The sequence below is a fragment of the Ranitomeya variabilis genome, chromosome 7, assembly GCF_051348905.1.
Source record: "Ranitomeya variabilis isolate aRanVar5 chromosome 7, aRanVar5.hap1, whole genome shotgun sequence".
Taxonomy (NCBI): Eukaryota; Metazoa; Chordata; class Amphibia; order Anura; family Dendrobatidae; genus Ranitomeya; species Ranitomeya variabilis.
In genome coordinates this window covers 110304188-110322547 of record NC_135238.1, presented here as the reverse complement: position 1 = coordinate 110322547, position 18360 = coordinate 110304188, and the positions used below count along the sequence as shown (strand labels likewise).

Sequence of the window (18360 nt, the reverse complement as noted above, 5' to 3'; positions counted from 1 at the left end):
CGGGCGTATTAAATGCTGTTTTCCATTCATCTCCCTGCTTAATGCGCACAAGGTTATACGCACCACGGAGATCTATCTTGGTGACCCAACTGGCACCCTTAATCCGAGCAAACAAATCAGACAATAGTGGCAAAGGATACTGAAATTTGACTGTAATTTTATTCAGAAGACGATAATCTATACAAGGTCTCAAAGAACCGTCCTTCTTGGCCACAAAAAAAAATCCTGCACCAAGAGGGGAAGAGGATGGGCGAATATGTCCCTTCTCCAAACACTCCTTTACATAACTCCGCATGCGCTGGTATAGACAAATTAAAAAGTCGTCCCTTAGGGAATTTACTACCAGGAATTAAATTTATAGCACAGTCACAATCCCAATGAGGGGGCAGGGCACTGGACCTGGGCTCATCAAATACATCCTGGTAGTCAGACAAAAACTCAGGGACCTCAGAAGGAGTGGAAGAAGCAATAGACACCAACGGAGTATCGCCATGAATTCCCTGACAACCCCAACTTGACACAGACATAGCTTTCCAATCCAAAACTGGATTATGAGCTTGCAGCCATGGCAGACCCAAAACGACAACATCATGCAAATTATGCAGAACGAGAAAGCGAATCACCTCCTGATGTACGGGAGTCATGCACATGGTCATTTGCGTCCAATACTGAGGCTTATTCTCAGCCAATGGCGTAGCATCAATTCCCCTCAGAGGAATAGGAAATTCCAAAGGCTCCAGGACAAAACCACAGCGCCTGGCAAACAACAAATCCATCAGATTCAGGGCAGCACCCGAATCCACAAAAGCCATAACCGGGTAGGACGACAAAGAACAAATCAAAGTAACAGACAAAATAAATTTAGGCTGTATAGTACCAATGGTGACAGGTTTAGCGATTTTTTTTTAAGCGTTTAGAGCATGCTGAGATAACATGAGTAGAATCACAAGCACAACCCATTTTGACGTCTATGACTTTGTCGCTCAATTCTGGTCAGAGTTCGGTCACATTGCATAGACTCAGGTCTCTGTCCAGAAAATACCGCCAAAGGATGAGCAGATTTGCGCTCCCGCAAACGCCGATCAACCTGAATGGCTAAAGCCATAGAATCACTCAGACTTGTAGGGGTGGGAAACCCCACCATAACATTCTTAACGGCCTCAGAAAGACCTTCTCTGAAATTTGCAGCCAGGGCACACTCATTCCATTGAGTAAGCACCGACCATTTCCGAAATTTTTGACAATACACCTCTGCTTCATCCTGACCTTGACCTTGAGAGATAGCCAGCAACGCTTTTTCTGCCTGATTCTCAAGATTAGGCTCCTCATAAAGCAGTCCAAGAGCCAGAAAAAATGCATCTACATTAAGCAATGCAGGATCTCCTGGCGCCAGAGAGAAAGCCCAATCTTGAGGGTCGCCACGCAACAAGGAGATAACAATTTTAACTTGCTGAGCGGAATCACCAGAGGAACGAGGTCTCAGAGATAGAAATAACTTACAATTATTCTTAAAATTTTGAAACCTAGATCTATCTCCAGAAAACAACTCAGGAATGGATATCTTTGGTTCTGACATAGGGCTACGAATAACAAAATCCTGAATACTTTGCATCCGTGCAGTAAGATGATCCACACTAGAAGTCAGAGTCTGAACATTCATGTCTGCAGCTGAGCTCAAAACCACCCAGAGTTCAAGGGGATGAAAGAAGCTAAACAGACTGCAGCAAAGGAAAAGCGGGAGGAAAAAAAAAATGTACTCAGGTCTTCTTTTTATCCCACTTCTGCGATGCATTAAACACTTTTTGGCCTGCTATACTGTTATGATCCTTAGTGGTTGAGGATCACAAATTACTCCAGCTAAGTAACAAACATAGGACAAGCTCTAGGGAGGTGGCAAACTGGACTAACCGCAAATCTGAAACTATCCTAACACACTAGAAGTAGCCGGTGAACGTGCCTAAAAATCCTAGACGTCTCGAGCCAGCCTGAGGAACTAACTACCCCTAGAGAGAAAGAAAAGACCTCTCTTGCCTCCAGAGAAATAATCCCCAAAGATATAGAAGCCCCCAACAGATAATAACGGTGAGGTAAGAGGAAGGCACATACACAGGGGTGAAAGCAGATTCAGCAAATGAGGCCCACTAATACTAGATAGCAGAAAATAGAAAAGGGAATCTATGTGGTCAGTAAAAAACCCTTACAAAATATCCACTCTGAGATTTGAAGAACCCCCACACCAACTAACGGTGTGGGGGGAGAACCTCAGTCCCCTAGAGCAACCAGCAAGCGAGGAAATCACATTTTAGCGAGCTGGACTAAAAACATAATGAACACTGATAATCAAAAAATGATCAAACAAAAACTTAGCTTGTCTTGGAGTGACTGGGAGCAAGGTAGACACAAGGAATCTGAAGAGCACTGAATACATTGATAGCAGGCAAGGAACTGAGTATCCAGGTGAGCTAAATAGGAAACCAACCAAGGATAACGAACCAGCTGATGCTGCAACCTGCAGAAAGACAACACTACACAGTACCACTTGTCACCACTAGAGGGAGCCCAAAAATAGAGTTCACAACACCTATCCTTCAAAGCGCACATCCAAGCTGTTTCCACCTCCTGTCACCTCCAGTTCAAAATATCTCCAGAATCCGTCCTTTCCTCAATTGTTAATCTACTAAAATGCTTGTGCATGCCCTCATCTTCTCCCGCCTCAACTACTGCAACATCCTTTTCTGTGGCCTCCCTGCTAACACCATTGCACCTCTCAAGTCCATCCTTAACTATGCTGCCCGACTAATTAATCCCTCTCTTCGCTATTCCTCCGCTTCCCCCCTCTGCAAATCTCTTCACTGGCTCCCATTCCCTCAGCATATCCAGTTCAAATTATTAATACTGACCTACAAAGCCATCCATAACCTGTCTCCTCCATATATCTTCCGATATCTTCCCTCACGCAATCTCCGGTCCTCCCAAGACCTCCTTCTCTCCTCCACACTTATTCGCTCCTCACCCAACCGCCTCCAAGACTTTTCCTGAATATCCCCCATCATCTGGAATTCTTTGCCCCAACACGTCCGACTATCAACCACATTCGGATCCTTAAGACGGAACCTGAAAACCCACCTTTTCAGGAAAGCTCACAGCCTGCACTGGCCCCGCTGCCTCCTCATCACTACCAGAGCTACTGCCTCACCAACACCGGAGCTGCTGCAAACCTCAACCTATTGTTTCCTTCTCCACCATCCTGTAGAATGTAAGCCAGCAAGGGGCAGGGTCTTCTCCCCTCTGTATCAGTCTGTCATTGTTAGTTTGCTTACTGTAAGTAATATCTGTAATTTGTATGTAACCCCTTCTCATGTACAGCACACCATGGAATCAATGGTCCTACAACCCCTGGAAAAAATTATGTAATCACCGACCTTGGAGGATGTTCATTCAGTTGTTTAATTTTGTAGAAAAAAAGCAGATCACAGACATGGCACAAAACTAAAGTCATTTCAAATGGCAACTTTCTGGCTTCAAGAAACACAAAGAAATCAAGAACAAAAAATGTGGTAGTCAGTAATGGTTACTTTTCTAACCAAGCATAGGGTAAAAATTATGGAGTCACTCAATTATGAGGGAAAAATGATGGAATCATGAAAAACAAACAAACGCACACTCCAACACATCACTAGTATTTTGATGCACCACCTCTGGCTTTTATAACAGCTTGCAGTCTCTGGGGCATGGACTTAATGAGTGTCCAACAGTACTCTTCATCAATCTGGCTCCAACTTTCTCTGATTGCTGTTGCCAGATCAGCTTTGCAGGTTTGAGCCTCGTCATGGACCATTTTCTTCAACTTCCACCAAAGATTTTCTATTGGATTGGGATCTGGACTATTTGCAGGCTATGACATTGACCTTATGTGTCTTTTTTCAAGGAATGTTTTCACAGTTTTTGCTCTACGGCAGGATGCATTATCATCTTGAAAAATGATTTCATCATCCCTAAACATCCTTTCAATTGATGGGATAAGAAAAGTGTCCAAAATGTCAACATAAACTTGTGCATTTATTTAAGATGTAATGACAGCCATCTCCCCAGTGCCTTTACCTGACATGAAGCCCGATATCTTCAATGACTGTGGAAATTTGCATGTTCTCTTCAGGCAGTCATCTATATAAATCTAATTGGGACAGCACCAAACTAAAGTTCTAGCATCATCACCTTGCCCAATACAGATTCGCGATTCATCACTGAATATGACTTTCATCCAGTCATCCACAGTCCACAATTGCCTTTCCTTAGCCCATTGCAACCATGTTTTTTTCTGTTTAGGTGTTAATAATGGCTTTCAATTAGCTTTTCTGTATGTAAATCCCATTTCCTTTAGGCAATTTCTTACAGTTCGGTCACAGACGTTGACTCCAGTTTCCACCCATTCGTTCATTTGTTTTGTTGTGTATTTCCTGTTTTGGAGACATACTGCTTTAAGTTTCCGGTTTTGACGCTTTGATGTCTTCCTTGGTCTACCAGTATGTTTGCCTTTAACAACCTTCCCATGTTGTTTGCATTTGGTCCAGATTTTAGACACAGCTGACTGTGAACAACCAACCTCTTTTGCAACATTGTGTGATGATTTACCCTCTAAGAGTTTGATAATCCTCTCCTTTGTTTCAATTGACATCTCTTGTGTTGGAGCCATGATTCCTGTCAGTCCACTTGGTGCAACAGCTCTCCAAGGCGTGATCACTCCTTTTTAGATGCAGTCTAACAATCAGATCTAATTTGATGCAGGTGTTAGTTTTGGGCATGAAAATTTACAGGGCGATTCCATAATTTTCTCCGTCATAATTGAGTGACTCCATAATTTTTACCCTATGTTTGGTTAAAAAAGTAACCATTACTGACTACCACATTTTTGTTCTTGATTTCTTTTAGTGTTTCTTAAAGCTAGAAAGATTCCATTTGAAATGACTTTAGTTTTGTGCCATGTCTGATCTGCTTTTTTTCTGCAAAATTAAACAACTGAATGAACATCCTCCAAGGCCTTTGATTACATAATTTTTGCCAGGGGTTGTATATAAATAAATAAATAATTAATAATAATAATAATAATATGCTGCTGCGATTAAAAAAAAAATAAAAAAATAAAACATACTCACCTCTCATAGCTGGGGGGTCTGGTGCCGGTGTCCTGAGCAGGTGGGGACACCGGCGCGCTATGGGGGCCAGGTGCGGGAGTCGCCGCTAGCTCAGGACACCGGCACTTTCGATATTCACCTGTCCCCGTTCCACCGCCGCTGTGTCTTCCGGGTCTCTGCAGTGACTGTTCAGGCAGAGGGTGCGCACTTACCACGTCATCGCGCCCTCTGACCTGAACATCACAGCCGGAAGACGCGGAAGACGGAGCCCGGTTGTGGAACGGGGACAGGTGAATATCTCATGGCTCACCCTCCCCAGTACTACTCACCACATGCTGGCAAGGTCCCTGCTTCTCCGATGGTCTCTGGCACCAGCAGCTTGTTCCTGTGTTCAGCGGTCACATGTTACTGCTCATTAAAGTAATGAATATGCGCTCCACGCCTATGGGAGTGGAGTAGCGTCCATATTCATTACTTTAATGAGCGGTACCACGTGACCGCTGAGCACAAGAAGAGCTGCGAGCACCAGAGACCATCAGAGAAGTACGAGCAGAGACCGTGCCAGGAGCAGGTGAGTATGATGTGACAGCCGCCACTCCTGCCGCTCCCCCTTCCCCGCCGACCCCCTGGGACAATGACTTGAGTATAAGCCGAGGGGGGCACTTTTAGCTTAAAAAAATGGGCTGAAAATCTCGGCTTATAATCAAGTATATACGGTAATTTCTGAATGTCCTTTTTTAAATGTGGGGCCCAAAACTGGAACCCATAATCTAGATGTGGCCTCACAAGCAGTTTAAAAAGAGGTAACAATATGTTTGGATAGCGGGAAATTATCTCTCTTTTTGTACACCCCGTAAATCCGGTTTGCTTTTGCAGCTGCTGCTTGACATTGAGCACTGCTGTTCAGTTTACTTGTAACCAGAATACCCAAGTCCTTCTCATGTTCCGTTGTCCCAAGTATGGCCCCAATTAATGTATTTGCAGCAGTAGGATTACTCCGTCCCAAGGTGCATTATTCTATTACATTGAATGCCCTTTATTTTAGTGTGATTAAACTTTGTACAGTCTTATTTATCCAAAACGGTTTCTTATTATTCCTGGACATTTTATTACCAGAGGGCATATGTTTTCTACAGGATTCTAGTAGTATTTCCTTAAACATTTATACCCATTTATGGTCAATATCCCCAGTTACCATGACGTGATCCCAGTCTACATGATTAAGCTCTTCCCTTCATTTGGTGAAATCAGCTTTACTAAAGCTCCAGGTTTTTGCATTTCCCCTTTTGAATGTTGATTGAAAACACAGGTATTACATACCTGGTAATGTGTTTTTTCATGAGACATGATGGCACCACGAGAGAGGGGATCTGCCCTTCAAGGATAGGACACCTTCAAGATAAATGGGGCAGCTCCTCTCTCCACATCAGTTATTTTACAGAGTACGAGAGGAACTCCGCCGGTTAGTGTACACATAAACAATACATCCTATACGGTTCTAAACACCGACACCCGAGGGAGTGTATAATACAAATAATTGCTAATAATGCACCCAACTAATGACGTGATCAAAAGGGTGGGAATATAAGGGTGCCGTCATGTCTCATGAAAAAACACATTACCAGGTATGTAATACCCGTGTTTTTCCATCATACATGACGGCACCACGAGAGAGTTACAGAGATTTGTATTCTCTTTTAGAGAGGGATCACTGCTTGTAACACTCTTCTCAAAATTGGGAGATCAGAGGTAGCAGATAGGTCTAACCTGTTATGTTTAAAAGAGGTAGACGGAGAGGACCAAGTGGCCGCCTTACAGATTTGGTCGATGGTAGCATCTGCTCTCTCCGCCCACGAAGTCTCCATGGCCCTTGTGGAGTGGGCTTTTAGACCCTGTGGAACAGCCCTGCCTGCACTACTATACGCTAGAATACTGGCCTCTCTCACCCATCTAGCGATAGTTTGTTTTGATGCTTTAAGGCCCTTTCTTGACCCCTGGAATGAAACAAATAAAGCCCTCTGTCTCCTCAGGATTTTGTTTGCCTCTAAATACTGTAAGATACATCTCCTGACATCTAGGCAATGGAGTCTCTCCTCTTTCTTGTTGCTAGGATTAGGACAGAAAGAGGGTAAGGTTATATCCTGAGCCCTATGGAATCTCGATACCACTTTGGGGAGATATGCCGGATCTAACTTTAATACAACTCTATCGTCCATAATTTGTGTGTAGGGAGCAGGGCTGTGGAGTCAGAGTCAGAGTCGTGGAGTCGGAGTTAGTTTTGGTTGGAGTCGGTAGAAATGTACTGACTCCAGCTTTTAAAAAAAATGTATTAATATTTCATAATTGAACTTTAATATGAATTTTATAAATGTTACTCAAATATATATGTTCTATCATACTATGAACAACAGTGATAAGCAGTTCTACTGGAGATAGAGACATTTCTTACTTCTTGTGTGTCACTGTTCTCCACTGCCCTTATCTAATCTTATACTTGGTTAACCTCATGGTGCCCCAATCCCCCTACTTACAATGTATGAAACTGAAAGTGAAAATGTGTTGCAAATTCTTAGTAGTAAAGCTCCTCCTCTAGACTAGATGTTTACTAGGTGTGCGTCTTCCAAGCATCTCACAGCTGCTACTCAGAAGAGGAAGACTGTAAGAAGTATTATCCTTTCAACAAACTTTGCATCAGTTAACTGTGAGTACATGAGGAATAACAGTATTACTGACCACTATATCAGTTGTACGACCTGGCAATAATTTTGTACAATTGTTTTTAGGAAAAACAATTGTCATTTGGATTGTGAATGCAGAATTAAAAACCTGAGAATGTCAAAGAAGCGTCACATTAAATCAGCTGTATTTGAACATTTCACCATCACTCAAGATAGAAAACATTATGTCTGTCAGTGTATGACAAATGATCCAGACGAAAACAAATGCTGTGAAGCCAAGATCAGTGCATATTCAGGCAAAGAGAAAAATGCTCCTACCAGAGCTTCTAATCTAAAGAGACATTTACAGCGCTTTCATCCAGAAGTACTGAAAGCAGTGGATGAGAAAGACTGCATCCAAATCAATGAACCAGTGCCCAGCTCTTCCAGGCAAACAAAGGAGCAGAGAACTTTGCAGCCATCAGTGGCAAGATATTTTTCAGTGACAAAGCTACTGTGACAATGACAGTAGATACATTTAAAAAAACAGATCATAGAGCTTGTTGTAAAGGATAGTGTGCCTATTTCATTATTTTCACAACCAGCTTTTATATGTCTGAATGGGGAAATGGCCCGCAAGCTTGGTGTTTCTCTGGAGAGAGAGTATTAGAAAATTAGTAATCAAAGAAGCTTTTAAACAAAAGGAAGACCTTAAAAAACTCTCAAGGGACGCTTTCTGTTTCTTAAAATGGATGCCTGCACACGTCACACAGTGAACTATTTTGCCATCAATGTCTGATTAGTTTGTGACAAAAATGAAATAGTTACCAAGACATTGGCAGTAAACGACACCAAAGCTCATCACACCAGTGAGTTTCTCCAGGTCTTGGTAGAAAAGGTTCTGCAAGACTATGAACTTAAAAAAGAGCAAGATCTTTCTGTCGTAACTGACAATGCTTCAAATATGATAAGTACTATTAAGCTAATGAATGAGAGTAATGATGGTGACCAGCAGCTAAAAGAACATTCTGGGTCCACAGACACAGAAATGTTTGAAAAAGAGGAACACAGTATTGTAACTGAAGAGCAAACTGAAGTTGCTTCAGATGAACAGCAACATGAGAGTTTAGATGATCTTGTTTAAACTGTGACAATACGTTCTTTCATTCATCACATGCGCTGTGTTGGTTGTGCATACGCTACAGCTGGCTATAAGAGACAGTCTGCAAGAAGGATATGCTGGTGCACTGATTGGCAAGGTGAGAAAATTGGCTACTGTTGCCAGAACCCCTAAAGTTGACTCAATTTTGAAGAGACGTGCTGGAAAAGGGGCAATTATTGATCAAGCCACACGATGGGGCAGTACTTACTTAATGATTCAGCGCTTGGTTGAACTGAAAACCTTTCTTGTAGACATGGCTAACCCTCAAGTGACGCTAAATGAAAATCAGTGGAATCAGGTGACTGAGCTGGAAAAATTGCTAGAGCACCCATTTACAGTGACTAAAAAATTACAAGCAGAGGACTTAACTCCAGGTATTTTCTTAAAGGAGTGGAAGAACCTGATGTTTCGCCTGTCCCAAAGAGGAGGGTTAATTGCAAGTGGCATTGCCACATCAATGAAACGGAGAGAGGAGCTACTATTACAAAATAACATTATTTTGGCAGCTGTTTATGTAGACCCAATGCATCGGATTCTTCTAGATGATCGACAGCCAACTAAAGGAAAAGAAGCTCTGTTTGAAATAGCAGTAAGGATGAAAGGGTTGCAGAACAGTCAGGAGGAACAAGAAGAATTTGGTCGTCCTGCCACATCTTCACCCCCATCAACTGATGAAGAATTTAATTTCGAAAAATATTTGGATCACAAGGACCGTGCAAAGCATTCCCCCATAGAAGAAGAGTTATCCCCATCAAAGAACACAGCCAGTACACTTCAGCAGAATTTTTCATGTGCACTAAAAGAAATTGAGAAATTTGACCGTTCATCAAAAATAACAGTGCAACATGCGATTCCTCTGTATCCTGACATTGTCAGATGTTGCCCGAGTGGTTACTGCATTGCCACCAACCCAAGTTAAAGTAGAGAGGTTGTTCTCTGCTCTCAAAATAATTAGATCAGATTTGAGGACCTCCATGAAGGAGGATCTGACAGAGGCAATACTTATTCTGAGGACAAATTTATAGATTTCTTCTTATTAACTGCATAACAGTGTTTATTGCATATTTACTTACAAGAGTTTAGAAAAGTTTATAAAAGTTATTTGCTATATTCTAATTGTATTCTAATAAATATAGTTTTTGCTCTAAGTGGTCTGATTACTTATATGATGGTGAGAAACTGAATAAGCACGATGTTAATATTTTACAACAGTAAATTTATTGTTACGAATTGGCCATTTATGAAGGAGTCGGAGTCAGAGCCGGAGTCGGAGCCGGAGTCGGAACCTGATAAAATCCAGGAGTCGGAGTTGCAACTGTGGCTTACCGACTCCACAGCCCTGGTAGGGAGAATCTGCCGATAATGCGTGTAAATCCCCAACCCTACGGGCCGATGTAAGTGTCACTAACAAAGCTGTTTTTAATGTTAGTACTTTATCTAATGTTGTAATTAACGGCTCAAAGGGGCTTTCTGTCAAAGCCGTCAACATTACATTAAGATCCCGAGGAGTACGGGATGGAACAGAGTCAGCTCTACTACAGGCTCAGATAAACCGGGCACCCACCTATTGCCAGGTCACAGTTAAATAGGGTTGCTAAAGCTGAAATGTGCACTTTGAGAGTACTAACAGCTAATCCCAGATCTAAGCCTTTTTGCAGGAACTCCAGTATTGCCACTATCGGGTGGCTGAAGGGACCTTGTGTTAGAAGGTCCTGGTCCTCTGGGAGTACCCATGGGTCCATCACTGACATCACTCTCAGTCAGTAAAACCATGGTCTTTTCAGCCAAAAGGGGGCTAGTACAATTACCCTGGCCTTGTCTTCCCTGATATTCTTCAGAACTGCTGGGATTAGACATATCGGTGGGAAGGCATACAAGACTCCTGACGTCCATTCTATGCTGAAGACATCTACTGCCAACGGGCCTGTCTGCTGGGTTTAGGGAGCAGAACTTCTGAACTTTTTGTTGGCTTTTGCGACAAAGAGGTCTACACTGGGTCTTCCCCACATGTGTACTATCTGTTGAAAAATGGACCTTTTTAGGGAACATTCCCCTTGCTTTAAGTGGTTCCTGCTTAGAAAGTCTGCCTTTATATTGTCCACACCTCGAATATGCAGGGCCGATAATGAGAGGAAATGTATTTCGGCTAGATTCATGAGCCTTTTGGTTATGTGCATCAGTGACCGAGAACGGGTGCCCCCTTGGTGGTTTATGTATGCAACCGCTGTCCGGTTGTCCGATAGGACTCTCATATGATGCCCTGTTAAGTGTGGAGTGTTTTCCTCCTGAGTCCAGGGGTCTTGGACCCATAGTTTGCCTGAGTGAGCTCCCCACCCCCATGGACTGGTGTCCGTTTTGATTACTTTGGAGGCTGTGTATGTCCAGGGGACTCCTCTCGGAGATGACTATCTGTAACCACCATCTGAGTGATTGGAGTACAGAGAGCGGGAGAATGAGCTTCTGCTCTGGCTGCCCCTGAAGTTCCAGGTCGTTCCGCAGCACACACCATTGCAGTTCTCTTGCATGGAACTGGGCCCATTTTACTGCCGGTATGCAGGAGGTTAGGGACCCTAACACTGACATGGCTCTTCTCAAAGTCATTTCTGTTATTTTTTTTATTGTTGTTACCACCATTTGTTTGATTTTTTCCTCTTTTTCCTGGGAGACGACACTCCTGCGTCACCGAGTCTACCGTTATCCCCAGAAAATTCTGGACCATTGCTGGCTCCAGTTTGGATTTTTTGAGGTTCAGTTGCCAGTGTGTGTAGTGTGTCCATCACTATTCTGACTTGCTCCTGACGGTGAGAAAAATTTTTCCCCACTATCAGGAAGTAGTCTAAATAAGGTATTATCAGAGTATTTTTCTCTCTGAGATGTGCTGTGACCTCAGCAATCAGTTTTGTAAATACTCGTGGGGCTATTGCTATCCCAAAGGGCAGAGCTCTGTACTGAAAGTGATGTAGCTAGGACCCCATCTAAACTGCCACCCTGAGAAACTTGCGATTTTGTTGTCTGATTGGGACGTGGTAATAAGCGTCCTTCAGGTCTAGGACTGACATGTAACACTGAGCATATAGGAGTTTCACTGCTGATTTTATAGTCTCCATCTTAAATGAAGGAATTATTAGATATTTGTTGAGGCCTTTTAAATTTATTATTGTCCTCCAAGAATTGTCCGGGTTTTTTAATGAGAAAAAGGGGGGAATAAAAATCTTCCATCCTTTCCTCTATCGGAACTTCTTCCAAAACATGTTTGTCTAGAAGAAATATTACTTCCCCTTCTAGACTGCTCTGTTTCTCTTGTGAGGACTGTACTGGAGTCTGCATATATCTTGTTGGAGGCCAATGGTGACATTTTAATTTTAGGCCTGATCCTATAAGGCTGGAAGGAAGTGAAAGAGCCTCCCTCCCACCTGAGAAGGACCGTCACTGGAAGGGTTTCTTGGTGTCCCTGGAGGACTTGCCAAAATAGAAGCCTTTCCCTCCCCTGGATCACTTGTCAAAGTTGCTCCTGTCTCGGTCTCTATAACGTTGTCTTCGGAATTTTCGGCCTCTCTGAAAGGAGCGACAAAAGGGCTGAAATGGCTGTTTTGGAAAATTCTTCTTTTTGTCGCCGGCCTTCTCCAACACCTCATCTAATGCCGGTCCAAACAGGAAACTCCCTTCACATGGCAAAGAGCAAAGTTTCATCTTTGCTTGTGTATCTCCTGGCCAGCATTTAAGCCATAATGCACGGCGTCCTGTGTTGGCTAAAGCTGCTGACTTTGCTGCCAGTTTAGCTGAGTCTGCTGATGCCTCAGCTAAAAATACTGCCGCCGCTCTCATGGCCGGTATTGCCTCTAGGAAAGTTTCTCTGGGAACTTTTTGTTCTACCTGATCCTCCAGGTTATCTACCCATATTTTTAGGGATCTGGCTACACAAGTGGCCGCGATAGCTGGCCTTAGTGCCCCTACCGAGGCTTCCCATGCTGTTTTCAGGGAACTGTCCGTTTTACTGTCCAGAGGCTTTTTTAGAGAACCTAAATCTTCAAATGGCAGGGAGGATTATCTGGCCAGTTTTGAAATTGCCACATCAATCTCTGTAGCTCTATCCCACGATGAGGACGCATCTTCCTCAAAAGGATATCTCCTCTTTAGGGAGTTGATTATCTGGCACCTTTTCTCCGGTTTTTGTCATTCCTTTTTAATAAGTTCTTGCAGTTGTTCATTAATAGGGAATGATCTACATTTTTTCTTTTGCAGACCACTGAACATAAGTTCTTGGCCTGTCTTTTTTGCTTTCTCGTCTACCAGCCCCATGGTAGAGCGAACAGCTTTTATAAGCTTATCCGTAGCCTCCGCTGGAAATGTATCCTCCTCTGAGCTACTATCTGAGCAACGAGCTGTATCTGAGTCCTCCTCTAACTCCAAGGAATCCCTTTGGGATGCTACTGAGGGGCTGGATCAGTCCCTAGATCTGGTATCTGTGTTGGCTGACTAACGCTTTTATAGACCTAGAGACCTCTGACTGGATTAGAGATCTTAGGCTCTCCGTAAAGGAGGGTGTTTCCTCCGCAACTGTCTTGTTGATACACTCCTGACACAGTCTTTTACTCCAAGATGTTTTTAACCCCTTAATCCCATATGACGTACTATCCCGTCGAGGTGGGGAGGGCCCGTATGACCACCGACGGGATAGTACGTCGTAAGCAATCGGCCGCGCTCACGGGGGGAGAGCAGCCGAGTGTCAGCTGACTATCGCAGCTGACATCCAGCACTATGTGCCAGGAGCGGTCACGGACCGCTCCTCGCATATTAACCCCTGGAACACTGCGATCAAACATGATTGCAGCGCTTTGGTGGTACAGGGAAGCATCACGCAGGGAGGGGGCTCCCTGCGTGCTACCCTGAGACCCTCGGTACAAGGCGTTGTGCTCACCTTGTACCGAGCGTCTCCTCCCTGCAGTCCCCAGATCCAAAATGGCCACAGGGCTACATCTGGGTCCTGCAGGGAGGTGGCTTACCAGCGCCTGTTCAGAGCAAGCGCTGGTAAGCCTGCAGCCCTGCATGTCAGATCGCTGATCTGACACAGTGCTCTGTAAAGTGTCAGATCAGCGATCTGACCCTATAACATCATGCCCCGCCCCCCCCCTTCCCCTGGGGCAATGTCATAAAGTAAAAAATGTGAAAAAAAAAATTCCTAAATAAATAAAAAAAATATACACTGTGTTCAAAATGATTATGCACATAGAGTTTAGGAGTGATAAGGTTAGAATTTTTTTGTTTGTCATTTAAACTCATTGATGGTGATGTGTGTCAGGGCTCTTTATATCACTGAAAGCAATTGCAGATACCTGTGCAAATTATTTTGGCAGGTGTGTCCAAATAAAGGCAAGACTACTTAAGAAGGCTGTTCCACATTATTAAGCAGCCTACATTTTTTGCCAAAATGGGAAAGAAAAAGGATGTGTCGGCTGCTGAGAAGCAACAAATTGTGGAGTATTTAGGTCAAGGCATGACTACAATCAACATTGCCAAGACACTTCATCGTGATCATCGCACAATCAAGAAGTATGTAGCTGATTCCCAGCACACACGGGTGCGTGCTGATAAGGAAAAATTGAGGACTCTTTCCAACAGACAATTGCGTAAGGTTAAAAGAGCAGCTGCAAAAATGCCTTGTCATAGCAGCAGACAAGTTTTTGAAGCTGCTGGTGCCTCGAACGTCCCCAGAACAACAAGATGCAGGGTCCTTCAGAGGTTTGCAGCTGTGTGTAAGCCATCCTGTCGACCACCTCTATCCACTGCAACAAGCAGAAATGGCTCCAGTGGGCCAAACAATACATGAAGACTGACTTCCAAACTGTTTTGTTCACCGATGAGTGCCGTGCAACGCTCGATGGTCCAGATGGATGGAGTGGAGGATGGACACCCCATGAAAACACGGCTAAGGCGCCAACAAGGAGGAGGTGGAGTAATGTTTTGGGCTGGAATCATGGGGAGAGAGATTGTCGGCCCCTTTATGATCCCTGAAGGGGTAAAGATGAACTTAATAATCTATGTGGAGTTTCTAAAACAACACTTCCTGCCATGGTTCAAGAGGAAGAACCGTGCTTTCCGCAGCAAGATCATTTTCATGCATGATAATGCACCGTCTCATGCAGCAAAAAACACATCTGCATCTCTGGCTGCTATGGGCATAAAAGAGGACAAACTTATGGTGTGGCCACCATCTTCCCCTGACCTCAACCCCATTGAGAACCTCTGGAGCATCATCAAAAGGAGTGTCTATGTTGGCGGGAGGCAGTTCACATCTAAGCAACAGCTCTGGGAGGGTATTCTGTCCACATGTAAAACAATTGAAGCAGAAACCATCCAAAAACTGATAAATTCAATGGACGAGAGAGTTCAGAAGCTTCTTTTGAACAAGGGGTCCTACGTGCAAATGTAACATCACCTAGAATAAAGTTTTCACTTGAAAACTGTTTGATTTCATTTTGTAATAAGCTGATAATGCTTATAACTTCACAACTGACCATTTTTTTGTTCAAAATAAATAAAAAGGTTGAAAACTCTGCTGTGCATAATAATTTGGAACATGCATTTTGAGTGTTTATTTTTTTTTTAAAGATACTGTTTTCATAGGCAGTTTTTTCCAAAATATTGCAATTATACTAGAATAGAAGATGACTGGAAAATTAAAATTTCTGCAATTCAGATAGGTAATTTAGAGAAAATATGAGGAAATATTATTTGCATAATAATTTGGAACACAGTGTATATATATTGTTCCCATAAATACATTTCTTTATCTAAGTAAAAAAAAACAATAAAAGTACACATATTTAGGCCAGTCTCACATGTCCAGATAATTCCGGTACCGGAGAAAACTGTACCGGAGTTATCCGTGTCCGTGTGCTCACGTGGCACATCAGTGTGGCATATGTGCGGCAGCCGTGTGCCGCCTGAGGACCACATGGACCGTGCAGGAGAGACAGCGCTACAGTAAGCGCTGTCCCCAGCGTGAGGTGCTGAAGGCGGCATTCATCTCTTGTACCCTGCAGCGCTCGGAGAAGAGAAGAGATGAAAAATCAATTTATTTATTTTTTTGTTAAAAATAAAGCTTGGGGTCACCTAACACCTCCCACCCCCCGTGCGCCCGCCCGCTTGCAGAAGAAATACTCACCCAGCTCCCTCGATGCCTCCTCTCAGCGCCGGCAGCTTGTCCCGTGTGAGCGGTCACGTGGTACCGCTTATTACAGTGATGAATATGCGGCTCCACCCCTATGGGAGGTGGAGCCGCATATTCTTCACATGGGGTATCAGAGTACTCAGGACAAATTGGACAACAACTTTTGAGGTCCAATTTCTCCTGTTACACTTGGGAAAATACAAAACTGGGGATAAAAATAATTTTTGTATAAAAAAATGATTTTTTATTTTCACGGCTCTGTGTTATAAACTGTAGTGAAATACTTGGGGGTTCAAAGCTCTCACAACACATCTAGATAAGTTCCTTAGGGGGTCTACCTTTCAAAATTGTGTCACTTGGGTGGTTTCAATGTTTACGCACATCAGTGGCTCTCCAAAAGCATCTTGGCGTCCCATCTCAATTCCTGTCAATTTTGCATTGAAAAGTCAAACGGTGCTCCTTCCCTTCCGAGCTCTGCCATGCGCCCAAACAGTGGATTACCCCCACATATGGGGTATCCTTGTACTCAGGACAAATTGCACACAACCGACGTAGTATATAACAGAGCTACGTAGTATATAACAGAGCCACGTAGTATATAACACAGCACACGTAGTATATAGCACAGCCACGTAGTATATAACACAGCCACGTAGCATATAGCACAGCCATGTAGTATAGTATATTGCACAGCCACGTAGTATATTGCACAGTCATGTAGTATATTGCACAACCATGTAGTATATTGCACAGCCACGTAGTATGTAACACAGGGCACTTAGTATATAGCACATCCACGTAGTATATTGCACAGTCACGTTGTATATTGCAGTCACGTAGTATATTGCACAGCTACATAGTATACTGCACAGCCACGTAGTATATAACACAAAGCACGTTGTACATTGCACAGCCACGTAGCATATTGCACAGTCACGTTGTATATTGCATAGCCACGTAGTATATTGCACAGCCACGTAGTATATAACACAGAGCACGTAGTATATAGCACAGCCACTTAGTATATTGCACCATCACGTTGTATATTGCACAGTCACGTAGTATATTGCACAGCCACGTAATATATTGCAGTCGCGTTGTATATTGTCACGTAGTATATAACATAGAGACGTAGTACATAACACTGCGCATGGAGTATATAACACAGGTTACGTAGTATAAAGCACAGCGATTTAGTATATTGCCCAGCTACATAGTGTATAGCACAGAGATGTAGTATATAACAGAGCCCACGCAGTATGTAACACAGCCCACGTAGTATATAGCAATGTGGGCACTATATGCATGGTAAAAAAAAAAGAATTAAAATAAAAAATAAACATATACTCACCTTCTGAAGGCCTCTTGAAGTCCTGGTGCCTGTGTGCGGTGCACATGGCAGCTTCTGGTCCCAGGGTTGCTATGCGCTTAGGACCTGTGATGACGTCGCGGTCACATGACCGTGACGTCATGGCAGGTCCTTCTCGCATAGCATCCTTGGCACCGGAACCTGTTGCTTGTACTGCCGAGAACAGCGGGCCATGTCGGAAGGTGAGAATAACCTTTTTTTTTGTATTATTATTATTTTTAACATTAGATCTTTTTACTATTGATGCTGCATAGGCATAGGCATAACTGGAGGGAAGTATGGACGGGACACTGAGTGCAGGGCAGCAAGCAGCGGCCATTTCGCTGCTGGACTGTGCCCGTCACTGATTGGTCGTGTGCGTTTTGCCGGGACCAATCAGCGACTTGGATTTCCGTGACAGACAGAGGCTGCGACCAATGAGTATCTGTGACAGACAGACAGACGGAAGTGACCCTTAGACAATTACATATAGAGATAAAGGGACAGTGGTCAGAATTGTAAAAATTGGCCCGGTCATTAACGTGCAAACCACCCTTGGGGCTTAAGGGGTTAAAGGCTTTTTACACAAGGGACACTCATTCTTCGTTTTTGCCTTATATTTTTGGGGGACCTCCTATACTCCACCCCCCAAATGTATGTAAGAAAACAGGGGAGAGATGGAGACAAGAGAAGAGAAAAAAACAGACATTAGCGTGCTGGACTTTCCAGAAGTTCATTCACCACTCAGACGCTTTCAAAGTACAGGTACCGGATCCAGAGGTTGACTGGTTTTCTCTGTGTCTCCCAATGAGACCAGGGACCCCTCCTTGGCACGGTGATCTGCCTGCACGCTGTCCGAGCGGCTTCTGCTGCTGCCATGGCATATCTGG

The 18360-nt window shown here is 43.6% G+C and overlaps 1 protein-coding gene across 12 annotated transcripts in view; it reads right to left on the bottom strand.

Moving 5' to 3' along the window:
• INPP1 (inositol polyphosphate-1-phosphatase) overlaps positions 1–18360 on the bottom strand; it is a 410629-nt gene that overhangs the window by 74453 nt on the left and 317816 nt on the right. The gene's annotated exons all lie outside the window — the stretch shown is intronic.